This window comes from Manihot esculenta, chromosome 7 (assembly GCF_001659605.2).
Source record: "Manihot esculenta cultivar AM560-2 chromosome 7, M.esculenta_v8, whole genome shotgun sequence".
Classification (NCBI taxonomy): domain Eukaryota; kingdom Viridiplantae; phylum Streptophyta; class Magnoliopsida; order Malpighiales; family Euphorbiaceae; genus Manihot; species Manihot esculenta.
In genome coordinates this window covers 5,035,484-5,041,648 of record NC_035167.2, presented here as the reverse complement: position 1 = coordinate 5,041,648, position 6,165 = coordinate 5,035,484, and the positions used below count along the sequence as shown (strand labels likewise).

Genomic DNA, 6,165 nt, shown 5'->3' with positions numbered 1-6,165 from the left:
TATTTTCATATATACGAACCCACGTCATATAGACAGGTCGTTAGGCGTCACTAATAGATAAATGAAAACGAATAAAAGTGGAAGAATATTTTTCTCTCTAGTTAAACTTACACGACTACGACTACCGTAAACCTTATTACTACCGTAAATCTTATTACTACCGTAAATTTTATTTTTTTATCTCAGAATATCAATTAACATGATTAATAATTAAATAAATAAAATAACTAAAATATTTAATAAAATAAAAAATTTCAAAAATTTCAATCAATTTATGAATAGAAAGTTAACTTATTAATAGTAGTGTTCAATGTAAATTCACCCTTAATAATTTGGTTCACGAAATGCGAGTTATCACGTGATTCTTCATCAAAAGGAGGTGTAACCGACTGCAAAGCACGTGACACGTTATTCTGAAAGAAATTCTGCCACACAGAGCATAAGTTTTTTTTTTTTTTTAAATGATTTTAAAAATGCTGTGTATTCTTTTACATGATTATGATATATATTAAAGTAAATGAATTTAAAATAATATTTTAATATAATTAATTTTAATTAATAAAAGGTAGCTTTTATTCTTATCTATTATATTACTCATAGTGATATATGTTTTTTTAAAATTTTATTTTATTTAAAAAACTAAATAACCTATTAATCGAATTGATTTAATTTATTTTTAATTTTATTTAATTTAATTAATATCTTAGTATTAATTTGATATTATTTATAAATTCATTTTAATTTTAAATTTAGTATAGTTTAAAATAGAGGTGGCTATTTGGTCAGTTCGATTTAAAATTGAATCAAATCAAATAAATCGAAAATTGAAATTTTAATATTTATAAAAATCGAATCGAATTGATTTTGATTAAAAATCAAATCAAATCAAATCGGTCTGATTCATTTTGATTCAATTCAATTTGTTCGGTTTGAATTTTTAATAAATTTTTTATTTTTTACATTTTATTTTTAGTATTTTAAAATTCAATTAGAATATTTTAAATTTAATATGATTTAATCTCTCTATATTATTGAAAATAATATATTATTATCATTAAATCGGTTCGATTTAATTTTTTCGATTTTTTTCTGATCAAAATCGAACCGAATTGAAATAATAAAAAATTTTAAAATTAAAAATCGAAACCGAATCGAACTCAACTGAATAAACAACATAACTAAATTTTTAAATTAATTCGGTTCGGTCGGTTTTTTCGATTTAAACTGAATCCTGCTGACTACTAATTTAAAATCAAACCAATTATGCATTTAATGCTGAATAATAAGAAGAATATGAAGATGATAAGGATTGATATGGCTTTTTTGTGTGTAATTTTATTTTGTATTGCAAAAGTAATAATTTATTACTATTATTCAGGAGAAAATAGTGGCTGACTCATAGCAAACTCTCTGGAAATATATGAATACTCCAAGTATTAGCAATCCCTTTCTTTCTCAAATGAGCTGAGTGCACCACACGTAAAATAGCACTAGATCTATAGGAGGCAGGATTATAAATGAAAATAGCCCAAAAGCAAACCAATTGCTTTGTCACCTTGAATTATTATCCACCTCTAAAGTTAATTACTGAGATTAAAATAATATATTTTTTTAAGATTTTAATAATATATAAATTAATTATTATAATCTTATTTATTTTATTTTATTTTTAAAAAAAATTTAAAATATTTTTTTAATATTTAATAAAATTTAATGTGTTTAAGATGGTATAATTAGAAAATTAATTTAAAAAATTATAAATAAGATATGAAAAGAAATTTAAAAGCGATGATGGAAAAGACGGTGGAAGAAATTTCGTGTTTATATTATTTTGTTCTTACTTTTGGGTTTTAGCAGAGTTATACAATTGAATTGCTTGCTAGTTAAGATAATGCTATTTGATATCTTTTTACTTGATTTGCTTCTTGATTCAATTCCTTATACATTAATTTGGGATTTATAATTTTAAATAGGATATCTTTTATTTTATTTTTTAAATTTTAGTATAATTAATTGGTTAATTTTTATATTTTTAAAATTAAATATTTAAATTTTTTTATAATTAATTTGTGCAAATGAATGAGAGGTTTTTGTATTTATAATTTCGTAAGTCAACACGTTAAAGAGATAAATTTTTTAAATACTTAAAATACTCTGATGACCACTTAAATATTTGTCAATGTGAGTAAAATATTTTATATTGCGTAAAGCAAAGCTTTTTTGGTTTCGCCATGGAGACAAAAACACTAAATATTTCCACAATAATATTAAGGCGCGAAGAAGGCAAGATCGTATTGTGGAAATTACAACTTCGGATGGCTCTATTTCTTCTTATCAGCATGCAATTGCGAATACTTTTCAATCATATTTTCAGGAATTATTCTCTGGTGCAGTTGTCGATTTCGGTGAGGTGATTAGCTTGGTTCAGCCGAAAGTTGATTTTCATGATAATGCTATGTTAACTGCAACTTTTGTTGATGAAGAATTCAGGCACGCTCTTTTCCAAATGAATCCAGATAAAGCGTCGGGATTAGACGGCCTTAACCCAGCATTTTTTCAGAGGCATTGGAAGATTCTTGGTCCGGATATTTGTAAAGCTTGTCGCGAATGGTTGGCTAGAGGTACACTTCCAGCTAATATTTCAAATACTTTGCTTGTGTTGATCCCTAAATGTGATAATCCGATGTTGGTGAAGGATTTTAGGCCTATCGCTCTGTGCAATATGGTGTATAAAACTTTATCTAAAGTTTTGGCTAACCGTTTTAAGAGAGTATTAGATAAGATCATTTCCCCTAATCAGTCGGCATTTGTCCCCGGTCGTCTGATCAAGCATAATTTAGCCACATTTTTATTATATTTATTACTGTTTATTTACACATTTTTCTAGCTTAATTTGTGTTTTTGTCATGTTTTTGCAGAAAAGGAAGAAATTGGAAAGTTGGAGAAAAAGTGAAGAAAAAGCTGGAAAAGTGATTGGGTCTGAGTGATTTGGCCAAATCACTAGCAGAAACTGGCCAAATCACTCGCAGAGACAGAGACAGAAACTGGACTGAATCCCATAAAGCGATTGGGGCAAATTGGGCAAGTGATTTGCCCAAATCACTCGCAGAAACTGCCCAAATCACCTTGACAGCAGAAGTTGACAGCAGAGGCGGGAAAAGAGCAGAAAATCCAAATTCAAAGAAAAGAAGTCCAAGTCCACTTCAAACACCACAAGATCAATCCCAAGAGCCACGCCCTTCACTTAGAGAGTTCCATTCTCAATCAAATACAAAATCCAAAGAGGAATCAAAGACTACAAAGAAGACCAAATCAAATTGAGATTTCAAAACCCTAATCAAATTGGAATTGGGATTCTCCAGCTATATAAGGGCAGCATCCAAACCAGCAAATCATCATCTCATCTTCAGCAATTCTGCAGAAAACACAGCAGCTTGTCTCCTTCTTTTCTTCTTCTTTTCTTTTGTGTATTTTTGTCCACCATGAGTGGCTAAACACTTTCTTTTCTAGTTGAAGTTGGAAAATTCAGATTTGTGATGAATTGGGAGATTTAAATCTCCATTGTTAAACTTCTATTTATTTTCAATATTTATGCAATTTGATCTTTCTATAATTGTTGCTTTGCTTTTTGAATCAATTTAGGCCTATTGCTTTTAATTGCTTGAGTAACAATTGTTTGAATAGTTTAAGTCCGTAATTGCTTAGATTATTTAAACACACATTTAATCAAGTTGCATAATCTAAACTTGACCACGCGGTTGGCAAGGTTAGAATTAGGTTTCTCTAAGTCTTAATGCAGTTAACAGTTGTTCGATGCCAAAGGCCCCAAGGACGTTCCTTGGCAACTTGTTAACTAGTGTTTGATTAGCGAACGTTTCCTAATCAAACTAGAACTAAGGAGGAATTTGGATTGTGAGAAGCGTCTTCCACATCCTAAACTAATTTATTGAGATAAATAGGAGTATTAAAGAATCAATGATCAATTCTAAACAATCTGAAATAGATCCATACTTCAACTAGAAACTTTTCTCTTATTCATTTACTCATCTTTAAATTATTGCTTTCTCTTGCTATTTAATATTAATTCATCAAATCAAACCCCCTCTTTTAATTACTTGTTATTTATTTGTCCAAGTCATTAATAGGAAAATTCGTAGTGTCAAATCCCTGTGGTTCGACCCTATTGCCACTATCTACAAGTTAATTGTTGATTGTTTAATAGGTTTATTTTTGACGGCTTCGACAACCGCTTATCAAAAATTGGCGCCGTCGCCGGGGATTTGATCTAACTAACGTATTTTCCTTTTATGACCAGGGCTGATCGTAAAGAAGCTCTTCTTTACGATCCAGAAATTGAACGTATTGCCAAGAGCTTGAGAAAGCAAGCAAACTTGAGGAACCAAGCCTTAAAACTATCTGCATCTGCATCGGAAACAAAACTGGTGTCCACCATTCAATCTGCTGCACAAGTTATTGAGGAACCCGCTGCTGCACCTGCTGAATAAAGTTGCTGAACCAATTGTTGAAACTGTTGTACATGCTGCACTTTTTGAATCTATTGCTGCACAAGCTGTTGCACTCAGAACCAGCCCCTAAAATTGCACCAAAACCAGCCCAAAAACTAGAAATTTTTGCCAACAAAATCCCAGAACCAGCCCTTAAAATAGTAGCTGAACGAGCTGCTATAAAGACAGCCACAACAACACCTGAAGAGGCAGAAAATGCAGCAGCAACTACTCTTGAACCAGCTGCTGTCCTTGCTGAATTTGAAGCTAAAAATGTTGAGGCAAGAGCTCCAATGGCACAAGAAAGAACTCTTCGTGAATTAGCAACACCCTTGGATGATCAAGCACTATGGTGCATCACTTACCCACCTTTGGCAACCCCTTTTGAGCTCAAAACCGGATTAATTCATCTTCTTCCAAAATTCAAAGGTCTTAAAAATGAGGATCCACACAAGCACCTCAAAGAATTTCACATTGTGTGCTCAACAATGCGGCCTCAAGGTATTTCCGAAGAGCATGTTAAATTAAGAGCTTTTCCCTTTTCTCTTAATGATTTTGCCAAAGAATGGTTGTTCTATTTACCACCTGGATCCATCACTTCATGGGATGGGATGGTGAGAGTCTTCTTGAGAAAATACTTCCCAACCTCAAAAGCTATTGGCATCAGAAGAGAGATTAGTTGCATCAAGCAAAAGGATTATGAAGAGCTATATGAATATTGGGAAAGATTCAATCGATTGTGCACAAGCTGCCCTCAACATGACATCTCTGATAAGTCACTCATTGAATACTTCTATGGAGGTTTGCTACCTTCGGAAAGAAAGTTCATAGACGCAGCATGTGGAGGATCAATTGAAGACAAGTCACCTCAAGCCATAAGGGATTTAATTTCCACCATGGCAGCAGCCTCACAGCAATTTGGAGACCAAGAACAGCCACCAAGAAGGGTGAATGAGGTGAGTACATCCACTTTAGCATCCCAAATTTCTGATCTCACCAATGCTGTCCGCAGCCTTGTTGTGGGTCAAGCCCAACAAATCCAGCAGATTCAGCAGCCCAAACCATGTGGAATATGTGCAAACTTGAGCCACCCTACTGACCTATGTCCCTCCCTTCAAGAAGAGGACCAACAAGTAGGAGGATTTAATGGGCAAAGAAGTTATGCAAGGGCCAATCAATATCCAAGCTACCAGCAAAGGAACCAAGCTCAAACTGCACCTCAGAATCCCAATGCACCTCTTGAAGAGATTGTGCAGAATTTAGCAAATACTGTGCAAAGTCTTGAGAGACAAGTGAGTCAAATGGCCTCTTCAATGAGCAAATTGGAGTCTCAAGGGAAGCTACCCTCCCAAACTGAGATAAATCCAAGACAAAATGTTAGTGCCATCACATTGAGGAGTGGAAAAGAGCTGCAAGATAGCAAAGTTGAGAAATTGAAGAAACAGGCCATGGAAGAAAATCTGCCAGAAAGTGATCAGGGCAGTGATTTGCCCAAATCACCCAGACAATCTGCCCAAATCAGTGAGCAGACAGACTTGACAGAAAGTGATTTGCCCAAATCACCAAACGATTTGCCCAAATCACTAGATCAGGCAGAACCCAGTCAAGGGCAGAAACAGCAACCAGCAGACAAATTCAAGGTACCTCCTCCCTTTCCAAA

The 6,165-nt window shown here is 33.1% G+C and overlaps 1 non-coding gene across 1 annotated transcript; it reads right to left on the bottom strand.

Annotated features, from left to right (window-relative positions):
* Positions 1–5,164: 5,164 nt before the first annotated feature.
* Positions 5,165–5,271, bottom strand: LOC122724279. The gene has a single exon (XR_006351543.1). It is a non-coding gene; the product is annotated as a small nucleolar RNA R71 (small nucleolar RNA).
* Between the last annotated feature and the right edge of the window lie 894 nt (positions 5,272–6,165).